Genomic DNA, 12558 nt, shown 5'->3' on the forward strand with positions numbered 1-12558 from the left:
CTAAAATAGCAATGAAAAACCAGATGTTCCTATTGAGGAGGAAAAAATATCAATGCGCTTACCTTCTAATAGGAAAGTTTTCAGTGAGGCTCTAATTTAACACTAATAATAATGAAAAGAAATCGTAGTTCCTTTTTTAAAACTTGACAAAAACAACCTTTACAAAAAAGTGTATTTAAAAAATTCAAAAAGAAAGATCTCACGTTTAAACTTGAATAAGCTAAGCATAAAAGAGGATTTAAGTCTTACAGAAACAGCGGAAAATTTTCTTTTAACCAATGAGACTAAACATCTTATTCGAAATTTAGAAAAAAAGGAAAGCATCAAAGTACTGGGGAAACCTAAGTAAACTCCTTTTTTAACTTAATGTATTTGAGGATAAAAACCTCTAGGCTTTGCTATTTTTATGACTAGCTCATCAAAGATACGAGTTTGTTGAAGAAGTAAAGAGAATTCGCTTAACTTGACGTCTTATTTCAGTTGAGTACTCGGCTTTTGTGAGAAACATTTTCCACTTCAATTAAAGTGCAGTGTTTCAACTAACCCTTATCGTTACATGAAAAGATCGAATTTCACGTTTTTGTAAAATGCGTGAATGAAAGTATTTTGCCTTCAGGACTGTCTTTAAGAAAACTTTGAAACCAGAAGACATGTTATGCTTGTTAAGTCCATTTGAATTTTAATTACGAAAGAAATTTAAAAGCGTTAGATGTTTTAAAGAGCGATAGGCTGCGATAACATAAAAATATGTAACTAAAAGTTAAAAGTAGAATTGAGTATAGCTGACGTAAAGAATAAAACAGAAAGAAGACATATAATTTTTGAGTTCTTTAAATTGATTGAAAGAAAAGAAAAAAATCATTCTCCTTTCAGTGGTTGCGTGGGAAAGAATTGAATATTGGTAGTTTAACGGAGCAGTCTGTCTGCATTGGATATTCGTTGGTTATCGTATGTGCAAATGCGGATACGAATAAAATTCCCTTAGAAACCTCTCCATGAAGATTATATAATAAATATGGTTATATAATAAAATAATATGAAGTGAAACAGCAAATGAAAAAGAGAGAAAATATCCTGAAATAAGATACCTTTACTTTGAATTCTGCAAAATGTACTTTACTATGTTTATACAGCTTCACATTAAACGAAAATTAAAACTTATTATTTTGTTTGCGCAAGAAAGAGATAAAATTCCTTCCACAAATATAAATAGGTGTTCCTTAAGAAACTATTTTTTTCTCTTAGTATAAGATATGAAGCTTTTGATTGCAACGTGCATGTCATTAGATGTAAAATTAAGTTTTAGATAGTTTCAGATAAATTTATATCTTTGCTTTTATGCCAATTTTTAAAATGTAAATGACTGAAGATTAAATTTCTAAGACACTAAAATAAATTTATTTTTCAATTTGAAACTGCAATTAATTAGTATTTTATCAATATAATAAATAATCCATTTTACAATGCATACAATTTTATCGAAATGTAAAACAATATTCATGTATAATTTACGAACATTATCATTTTTATGCTAATAATTTTGGCACACCATGAAGTTATGAATAACTACAAAAATTTAAGAAGTTTTTCTGTTTTTAACATGATTAATGATGGTTCTTTAATGTGCTGGATTTGGGTTAGGTTTTACTAAAAATCAAACGGAAAAGCTTTTGTTATGAATAAAGATTAAGAAAGACTACTTAAATGTTTTTACCTCTCAACGTTTTGAATGTTACATATTTCTATGCAATAATAAGCAGAAAAGGTATAGATTGAGGAAAATGCTTTTCTTTTTTTTAATTTTCGGTATAAATATTTTGGCTAGATACTAAAACTTTTATTAGATTTGGTCTGAATAGTTTGCGTATTGTAAATAAATAAATAAAAAAATAATAAAAAACCATACTTTAATTTTAATTTATTTCAATTACAAAAATCCTTTATTTTATTTAAATTATAAAAAAGGGATCAAGCTTAAGATTCTTACTGCATCAAGCTTTAGATATTTTTAACAAAGAATATATTTCAAAGCAAATGTCGCATTGATATTCTCAGACTTTAAGATTTTGACTTGATAAAGATAAAAGATATGTAACTGGGATCTTCAATTTTGGGACCGTTATGGTACATTACATTCCTCAATCGGAGAATTTATCAAGTGAAATCAATTAAAAGACATACGTTCTTTAATTTTGATGTGCTTTTTAAATAGTCAGTGTTGCTATTAGATATAACGTAAAATCTTTATTTTACCTTGTAAGATTCTGTACTGTGTACTTTTACGTTACAGTTGAATTTGAAGAATCTTGAAAACAAGTAAGCAAATAATCGCTTGAGTTCGTGACATAGAAAAAAACAAATAAGAAGGATGAAATAACCCTTTATTGTTTAATAAGGTGTAACAGAACTCCGTCTTGGAGTTTTACAATAAAGCCGACACTCGGGCTTAAACTTAAGAGACTAAGAACTATACTAATCTTAACTAAAAAGATATAGCCGAAGCTATCATACTTCTAACAGAGTTGGCCCTTTAAGCTATCAACGGCCTAAATTACGCTCGAGCGTAATAATAGCTTAAGAGAGAATAGCCTCAAAAGGCGGACGCGTGCTAGCCAGATTCACTGGTTCTCTCTGACTAAGACAGTAGAACACCGCGGTTAAATACTACTCCTTAAATTTGCATTAACAAGTGATTCTAAAAATACGTTCTGGCCTGAAGTTGTAAGTTGAAATTTAGAAGGGCTAGGAAAGGAACTTTAACTAAAAATTTATCTGTTAGAAAAATTAACATAATCCTTACAACCTTTCAAACTATATACTTGGCTGCTAAAGCAAGCTGAATGATTTGAAAGGAATTTTGTAATGTTACATTTAACTGATGGCATTTAGAATGAATGCCCTTCAATGATATAATATATTCGACTATTAATTGTTATGAATATTTGAATCTCTGCTAAATAACAATTGTGTGATATTCAATTTTAAATTTGAACTGAGAGAATTCTGTTGTTTAAGTAAGTGAAGACTTAGTTACTTTGTTATGGAAAATTGTTATGTATCATTTTGTTGTGTACAATTATTATGTATTATTTTACTGTGCATAGGGGAATTTGTTATGGAAAATTGTTATGTACTATTTTGTTGAGTACAACTATTATTACTTTGTGTATTATTTTACTGTGCATAAGATATTCTTAGTAATTATATTATTTTACTGTGAACAATGAATTTGTAATGTTCATATTTAAGAATTAATGTATAATATTTAGTATTGCTTAAACTTTTCGTTCAATTAGGGCAAAGCTCTTTTAAGTTAAGTTGAGGATGTGAATTCAGAAAAGGGCGAGGCTTGTTACTTCCATTTCCCACGAAGCGGTCAGTTGCGACCAGCTGCATTTTCCTCTTTTTGCTAAGGCTGAAAACGCGTGCGTTGCTCGTTCAGAAGCGAATAGATCTAGTGGGCGGCGATATTTGACAGTGTTTATAGGTTGGAAACATTCTTCTGTTGCGTGGGAAAGAAAGGGTCTGTCATCTTTTAGAAAGTTCTGAATTTCTTCGAATTTTCCTCGTGGTTTATTGCCGTTCTTTTTGTTGGCTAGAGGGGGTCCAAGTTTTGCTTAAGATTGGCTAAATTTTAATTTTATTAATATTTGAGCCAATGGTGAATTAGAGGTGTTTCTTTGTGACCGTCAACCGAGTTGCACGAGAGGCAGGAGCAGATTTTGTTTAGCAGGTTTTCCAGAGCTTCAGAGGGTTTGCTGTACCGATCAGTGAGCGATAGCGAAGTTTTTGTGCGAGTTCTGACCAACTCTTCTGAGTGGGAGCGGAGAAAAAGGGAACACGGTGACCAATCGGGTGTCGACCGTGGGTTGCAGTTAAGGGATATTACCGCGTCTCCCTGGTTCTGGCTGCGAAGACTTGTTCGAGCTCGTGCGGACTCCCATCGTGTTAGACGGCGGCGAAGTATTTTTCCTGTCTTGCAGCATAAGGGTCTTGGTTTCATCATGGTGGTTTTTAGCAGAAAGAAACAGAATTTCTGATGGAATGAACTATGAGAAAATTCCCGTTGTGCTTTGAACAGATTTAAGTATAGGTTTTCCTGACAACAATGAAGTGGAATTACGAGAATATTCCCGTTGTGGCTGAAACAGATTTCAGTATCGGTTTTCCTGACAACGATGAAGTTTTGGCCGTTTTTATTTCGACGAATTGGGATGGGATCCGGGCTGCTTCCCGAGCCCCTCAGACCTCTGTATGCGGATTTCGTAAGTGAATTTTTGTTTCCTCTAATTTTGTTATTTTCTACTAGTGTTTTGTCTAAATAGAGGGAATGAGACACAATAACACGCCGAATAAGTACTAATTCAGAAGGCAAACAACAAAAATCAGCGTTAATTTTTAAAATTTTCACAGGACTAGTTTCGATTGTTTTACCGAACCACCATCTTCAGCTGCAAAACCGCAAATGAACAAGATAGGTAGATAAGATAAGAAAGCCTGGACAGAAATAAGCAAGTGGCGCCATCTGTTGGTGAAACCAGAACTAAAACATACTTTCTTTAAAGGCCAAAGGCAAAGATGGATTGGAATTAGGATCGTTAACAAGAACAGAAAGATTTTTTGAATGTGAAATGTCTCTAGAAAATCCAATTCTCCAATGGAAGATGTTTTTTGAATAATTTTGGCAGCAGAAAAATTGAAAGTGTGATTTTCGGACCAACAATGTTGAGCAACAGAAGACTTGTGTGTTTCCTTTTTTCTAACATATGTCTCATGTTCCTTGACGCGAAATTTTAAGGCTCTCTTAGTTTGGCCAATGTAAATTAAACCACACTGGCAAGGAATCCTATAAATACCCCAAGAATTCATATCCGGAATGGGGTCCTTGAGTACGGAACTCGGAATTTTATTGATGGGAGAATAAACAACCCGAAAGTTAAATTTCTGCAAAATATGTGCAACTTTATAGCTAATTGATGGAAAGAAGGGAATGACCACAGAATTTTTATAATCTCCTAAAACAACAGTGTGCCTTTGAGTGCGTTGAGATGAGAATTTTTTAACTGCTTGATTAATAATGATGGGTGGAAAGCCCCTGTCAATAGCTATTGCTTTTAAATAATTTAGTTCTTCATCAAGCGCTAGTTTGGAGGAGCAAACTTGAAGAGCACGAAAAACATAAGAATAAAATAAAGCTAACTTTTGTTTAGTCGGATGACATGATTTGAAGTGTGGTGGAAGGCAAACCGATGAAGGTTTACGGTAAACCGTAGTACTGAAGTTGGATGTGTTACTGACCAGAATGTCGAGAAACGGAAGAGAATTGCAAGTCTCAAGTTCAAAAGTGTACTGAATAGCAGGATCAATAGAATTCATTGTTGAAAGAACTTTATTTAAATCACCTTTATTACTTTCAAACAGGGTAAAAGTATCGTCTACGTAGCGGAACCATGCCGGGAAGTTTAGAGTTTCAAACAATTTTGATTCATAATAATGCATGTAGATATCAGCCAGGATGGGACTGTCTTGGCTTCCCATGGCTAATCTCTCAGTTTGCTTGTAATATTTATTTTGGAAAACAAAATGTGTTTGTTTCAAACAGAGTTGAGTGAGAGAAATTAGCTCATCAATTTCGATGCAAGAGAAATAAAATTCGCGAAACCTGGTTTCTAGACATCTTAATGCACCCTCCACTGGAACATTGGTGAATAATGATTTTACATCAAAAGAAACCATGAGTAAATTTCTAGAAGAAATGTTTTTAACCTTTTTTACAAACTCTATTGAATTTTTTATGCTGTAAATGTTATTGTCTAATAGAGTTGAAAATCTAGAAACTAAATATTTAGCTAAGGTATACGAGGCAGTACCTAAATTTGATACAATAGGGCGGAAAGGAATACCACTTTTTTGAATATTGGGAAGAGCATATAATCTGGCACAATTCGCAACAGATGGGATAAGCGAATGTTTTAAGTTGCTTGAAATGATTTGTGAAGATTTGATCGCAGTTTTTATATTTGACAAGTCCGAAGGTGAAGGATCTTTAGGGATCGGATTATATGGTCCTTCGTTTAAGAGTTTAGTGACACCATCGATGTAAGTGTTCTTATCCATGACGACTATCTGGCCGCCTTTGTCGGCCTTTGAAATGATAATATCCGGGTTAGAATGAATTTCACGCATTGTAGCTCTTTATCATGGCGCCACTTGCTTATTCTTGTCCAAGCTTTCTTAACTTATCTAATCATTATTTCCTATCTTGTTCATTTGCGGTTTTGCAGCTGAGGATGGTGGTTCGGTAAAACCATCGAAACTAGTCCTGTGAAAATTTTAAAAATGAACGCTGATTTTTGTTGTTTGACTTCTGAATTAGAGAGATTGAATTGATTATTTTTTTAATGTTTAATTGTCATGTTTATTTAATTTCGATATATGTCTTAAAATAAATATTTCTGAAAAGAAATTTTCACTGAAGTAATTGTGATTTCAGTATTATATCAAAGAATTTAATATTAACTAAATGTCAGAAAATAATTTGTTCTCTTTTCTAAATGTGAAATTATTAATTAATGATTTGTAGTATTCACATTCGTACTCGAGATAAGTGAACAAATGAGATATTATTGAGAAAATGTTCAGATTATGTTTTGTAGGGGTAGTCTGGCCAGATATTTTAATTATAATATTTGGAATCTCTACATATAATAAAAGAAAGAGTCTCTCTGCGTGTGTCTGTGTGTCTGTCGTTCACGCTGCGCGTAAGCTAATAGACCCACGGCTACGAAATTTGGTACATAGGTGCATCTAGACAAGAGCCAGTGCACCTCGCAGCGAGTTTTTCGAAATTCGAATTCGAATTTTTTTTATTTTATGTTTTGTGACGAAATCGCGTCATTTTGAGACATAATGGGCTATAGTAAAGCGAGATTTTACTCTACACACTCCATTTTCACATCGTCATGAAACGTAGGCACTTTGCTATTTTACGAACTTAAAATAAATTTCGTGTTTCAGTAAACGATTAAATACGAATTTATTTAACAAAGGGAGTTTAACACCTTTTCAACGGGATTTTTTCTAAAAACGTTTATTTAAAAAAATGTACAGTTTATTTTTCTTTGATTTTTGGACACGTTAAACTTTCATGTTTGCGACTGCTTTTACAAAACAAATTTTGGAAAAATGATAACATTTTGTATTTTTTAAAAAATATTTTAAATGAAGCTTCCGAGTACACTTCTCACATCTCACATCTTTAAAAATGTGATTTTGGCATCAATTTTTCTGTCTTATTGTTGTTGATAGATTTTTGATGAAATCGCATGATTTTGAATAGTTTCATTCTTTCAGAAATATGGGTTTGGCAACAATTTTTCAGCGTATTTCTTATGTCACTGTTTTCAAGAGATTGGCATATTTCATTGTCATTTATATATATAATGCATTTTTATTGAATTTTTTTGGATAAAGTTGTTCTGCAGAGCAAAATTCTGCGCGGAATTTTATGTTTTTTGCGTTGCTTTCATGTTATTTTTTGTTTATTTCACTGTCTGTAAGGTATTAAAAGTTTTGTATGATTTTTGTTCTTTAACGAAAGTTGGTTAATTTTTTATTAGGATAATTAATATTTGTATTAAGGGATATAGCTTATTTCATTGTGACTTTTCTCTTGAAACTATATGATAAAATATCATTAATTATACTTTGCTTTTCAGAATTTTTTGTTTTCTGTATTCTTTTATGTTATTTATTGCTCAGTTCATTGTTTTTAAGATATTGAAAAGGTTTGAGGGATTTTTTTAGGAAACAGTTCTTAACCTCCTTTATACCATTTGAGTTCTTAAGATTTTGCAAAGGGAAGTTGGTTAATTTATTTATTAGAATAATTAATATTTGTATTAAGGGATATTACTTATTTCATTGTAATTTTGTTATACGTAATAGCGTGTTTTTTATAAAGTTGTTCTGCAGAGTAAAATTCTACGCAGTTTTTAAATTTAACGCTTGGTGTTCCCTTCAGCCATTTTTCTTGTTAAATTAGTGTTAGTGTTAATTAAATTAGTGTTAAAGGTTTATTTTCTTTTCAACGTAACAACTTCGAGCTATCTTTGATTCAGGGTAATTTTGCGGACGGATATTTTACTCATCGCATACAACACTTATGGCTACAAATATAGAAATGAAATTTAATAACACACTGAATAAAATATTCTCTATACCGGTTATATTTTCATGCGAGTGGATACCAATAGAAAAATATTGATGCAGTTTTCCTTTTATGGTCTCTGTAAAGTATTATAAAAAACAATAAACGAAAACAGCATGCAGAAAAGAAAAATTGACTTTACCTAGAACGCTAAAGCCAAAAATAGTGTGAATGTAAATTCAAAAATAGTGTGGATAAAATATTGAAATGATTCAAAAGCTGGGAGATAAAAGAAATGTATTAAACGAAGACATTGTGGAAAAAGCCCCGAAATTCTATGATAAGATTGAAGTTGATAAAAACTTCATGTTTTTTTAAAGCAGAAAGATTGTCGTATAGATAGAAAGAGGAAACACGTGGCGCATAAGGAAACACATGGGGGATCATGCTTTGCGATACGCTAGTTGTAAAAATGTTATGAATACATATTTATTTTTGTATTTTATTTTTTGCTTTGACACAGAAATAAGGTTTTTACTATTGGAAAATGAATTGTATTTCTCTGTTCTCCTGTTCTTTCAATAGGAACGAAACAAATGGATTCCATTTAAAAAGGATGAGATATATTGTTGTTTTGTGAAAATCAAACTGACAGCATTAAAAAAGTGGTCATAAATTCATTGCTAAGCGACTAAACAGCTCTAGAATTAGTTATTGTGTTGCTCTAAATTTAGGTATTCTAAATTTAACTATTTTTAATATTACCTCAAAATACAATGTTTAAGATAAAAGATACCTAATTTAGAGAGAATAAAAATTATTTATCTTATAAAAGAGGCTGATATTCAAAAGGGAAAGTTGTTAAATTCTCAAAAACAGAAAACGTTTTTTAAAATTGTATAAGTTTCGGAAGTTTTATTCGTTCAGATTCTTATTCTCTCGTATGCAGATTATAATATAAAATGAATTCCAAATATAAATCTGCATTTAAATTGCTTTATTTTGTGTTGCGAATATATATTTTAAATAATGTGAATAACAGGATTTAGTTTTGCATTTGGAATTGTTTTAAACTAGGTAAAATATTACACTTTAAATTCTAAAATTAATGCAAAATTTTATCTTTAAGAGTTAGAAAAGACCACATAGTGTAGATACATTTACTGAGGATACTGTTTTAGTTCACCATACTGCTCTTGTCTATTTTTAGGGAAGAAAAGTATGCTATACTTATGCGATGAATCGCACAAAGTAAGCAACGAACTATATGCCTACATAACGGTTAAGTAAGTATTTTATGAATATTAAAAGATTATACATGTTTTGATAGTATGTACGTAATACTTATTATTCTGAATTAATTTAGTATATTGTTCAAAACTGCGCTTTTACTGTAAATTTTTGACACTACATGGATCACGATTAATAAAGAATAAAATTTAATAAAAAATTACGATTTTACTCGGCCTGGAATAAAAAACAAGTAATGCAAATGACTGGATGTTTGGAATTGAACAATAGGCGTTTTATACATAAAATAAACATTCCAGGTACTATTTAACACAGGCTGCATTATTACAATTCATGACAAGATTATTAACTATGACGGTTAAATATTTCTTCGTACTGAACGATAAACCTATCTACCTAAATTTTAAATGCCTATCTTTAAAATAACCGTTTACTTCTCTTTAAAAGTTCACGTTTAAGTTAGAAATACGTTTATGCAGGAGGAAAAATAAGCAAGTGTTATTTGGCGAATTGCCTTTAGTAAATTTATTCTTTAGTGGCCGCCGTTATTTTTACTAGAGCATTTTTTACTATTTGAAAAGTTAATTACATTTACACTTAATACGAATTTATTTATCATTATTTAATACTTTTAGTGAATTCAAAGAAATTAAGCTACCTTATAATGAATTATATTTGCGTCTTTTTTCCTTTTAAGTTTATTCTAAGAGTAATATCAAAAGTAATAATTATCAAAACTAATAATTTAATAGAATCTATTTGTAGGGGATTAGATTAGTTGGAAAATTAAAGCTCATTAAAATCTTAATTTACATTAATTAATACTTTGAAGTTACATTTTTTACTCTCTCAAAAGGAAAAATATATAAAACCTATAGTAGAAAAATTATTTAATATCTCCTTTAATATTTATGCATTACTGCACTTTTTTCTACACGAATGCTTGAGCGACTTTCATATTACATCAGCACTATTTAAAACCAAAACTGAAAAAATTGTTAGTATTTTATCTTCACATTTATTTTTCAGTTTAAAGCATGAAAGAAATGTTTACACAAAAAACGGAAAAGAAAAGAAATGGACTTACACATTTTTTCCTCCTACATTTTTAAAATTCTAATTTCTACTTTTTGAAAAAAATATGTTATCAAGACAAACTGTGGAAGGAGATACAGCTATCTAATTGCATAACAATAACATCAAATCCAAAAATATTGTATGTCAACCAAAAAAAAATGGTGTCATGTGTTCATCTAAATTAAATTAGCACCTTTTCTATACAAGTATGCTATAAATGTTTTCTTTCTTATAATGTTTAAATTAAAATTTAAATAAGCTAAATTTGAAATTATTTCAAATGAAGAACAAGAGAATGGGAAATTTAGAGTTTTATAATGGGGCAAAATTTTATTATAAATAAATGTTTGATATAAAATTCCTCTAAAAAAATTTACTTTTCAGTCGCCGACTCTAGGAAAAGATCACAAGTTAACGTGAAAATATTTTACTATACGTAAATTTCAAAACGTCTTTTTTATTATAATATCTGCAGCACTTATGAAGAATAAAAATTTGTATTGCTATTAGCTTAAACCTATCTTTAAGATAGCTTATTGAAAGTATAACATTATATTATACAATACTTATCAAAATCGCGATAACAACCTTATATTTAGCGTACATATATTAAAACACTCAATCGATTTCGAGGGCAGCTAAAGGTCCCTCCTCATCAGGAGAACGAAATTACTAGAAAAGGGAAAAAAAAGAAAAATAAAACGTTGGCAAAGGAGTCTCAGAAACACGTGGTCGTTATCAGCACTGCACGTGGCCGTAACCGGATTTTGAATCAGAATTACACTGGCCGCCTACTTTTACTGAGCCAGTTTGTATCCTTTTTTCATATAGATCCACATCACTGAGATCCGTAAAATGGAGTCTCATTGCTTCTAAATACAGGTTAGTTCTCATTACTGGTCTCTAACTACAAGTAGTTCAGGTCTAATCAGTCGAGACATGAATTTACTATTTGATAAAACGTACAAATAGTTATACCGAACCAATAAATCTATTGAAAATCTATACAACCGAGTGAATCGTAAATGTAGCGTGTACAAAATATACATATCTAAGATTAATGCAATTTTATAGACTAACAATTTACGAAAGGTTTCCCATAATAATATGCAGCACTAATTTTTCAGGTACTTTTATAGGAGTCTTATTTTAGACAAACTGTTTCGCAAGCAGGTTCAGAACGTTATATCTATTAACAATTCGTGTTTATTAAATCTGAACCTGAAGTAAAATCTTCCAATTGCCTTTATTCGGAAGTCATTAGTATTACAAACACACATGACATTTTGCTTGACCCAGGAACTTGCACGTTTTCTGCAAACTTCATCATGCACTAATCTGTCTCTGGTCTTGTTTGTGCGTTTTGAGGTTTTTCGGAAATTCTGAGAGAACTCCGAGAGAAAACCCATCCGTATTCCTTTTTGTATCTGTACTTTTCCAGCATTGTTGACACTATTCTAATATTTTTTCTGTGAGATATTTAACAAAAACTGCCAAAAGTATATTAATATTTAATTTATAACTTCCCTCCGGTACGTTTTGTTGAGGTGTCCCGCTGCTTCATTATTTATTTTATTAAGTAGTCCAAAGTGACTGCTTACCTTTTTTAATTAGTCCGAATGGGTCACATTTTATATGGTTCTTCTACTTCTTGTTCTTCAACTGAGCAATCTGAAAGCCATACAAGCTAAAAAGAGATTATATTGTATTGTTTTGAGCCATCACTGAAGGTTTCGATTTCAGAATAATCTGCAAAGTCTTTATTTCCTATAAATGATTTCTTCTGAGTTTGATATATATTAAATATCTAGATAAATATGTATATATGACTGGATCTATTTAATTGTGGGGTGTTACTTATCATAATCTGTGAATTTCTATATTGCTTATTGTTTTTTGTTTGTATAGTTAGTTAGCCCAAACACACAAAATATTTTTTGAAAATTATTTTCAAGTAAATATATACGTAGTATTTTACACTATTTGATTATTTGGTTTTCATCATTTGGGAACCTCTTTTGAAATATTTATTTCATCTGCCGCTTAAAACGTGCTTTATTCTAGACCATCAATGGCATTAT

General features: G+C 30.7%; 1 protein-coding gene and 1 long non-coding RNA gene across 3 annotated transcripts in view; one reads left to right on the forward strand and one right to left on the reverse strand.

Annotated features, from left to right (window-relative positions):
• The window catches only part of LOC118185611 (protein turtle-like), an 886541-nt gene that overhangs the window by 318765 nt on the left and 555218 nt on the right, over window positions 1-12558 (reverse strand). The gene's annotated exons all lie outside the window — the stretch shown is intronic.
• LOC146996801 (uncharacterized) overlaps window positions 1-12558 on the forward strand; it is a 157671-nt gene that overhangs the window by 140179 nt on the left and 4934 nt on the right. Inside the window, exon 2 of the long non-coding RNA XR_015041678.1 lies at window positions 9360-9435. This is a non-coding gene — a long non-coding RNA (uncharacterized LOC146996801). The remainder of the gene's footprint in view (window positions 1-9359; window positions 9436-12558) is intronic.

This window comes from Stegodyphus dumicola, chromosome 6, assembly GCF_044657685.1.
Source record: "Stegodyphus dumicola isolate Sdum_Otavi_A_Nest chromosome 6, ASM4465768v1".
In the NCBI taxonomy this organism is placed as follows: domain Eukaryota; kingdom Metazoa; phylum Arthropoda; class Arachnida; order Araneae; family Eresidae; genus Stegodyphus; species Stegodyphus dumicola.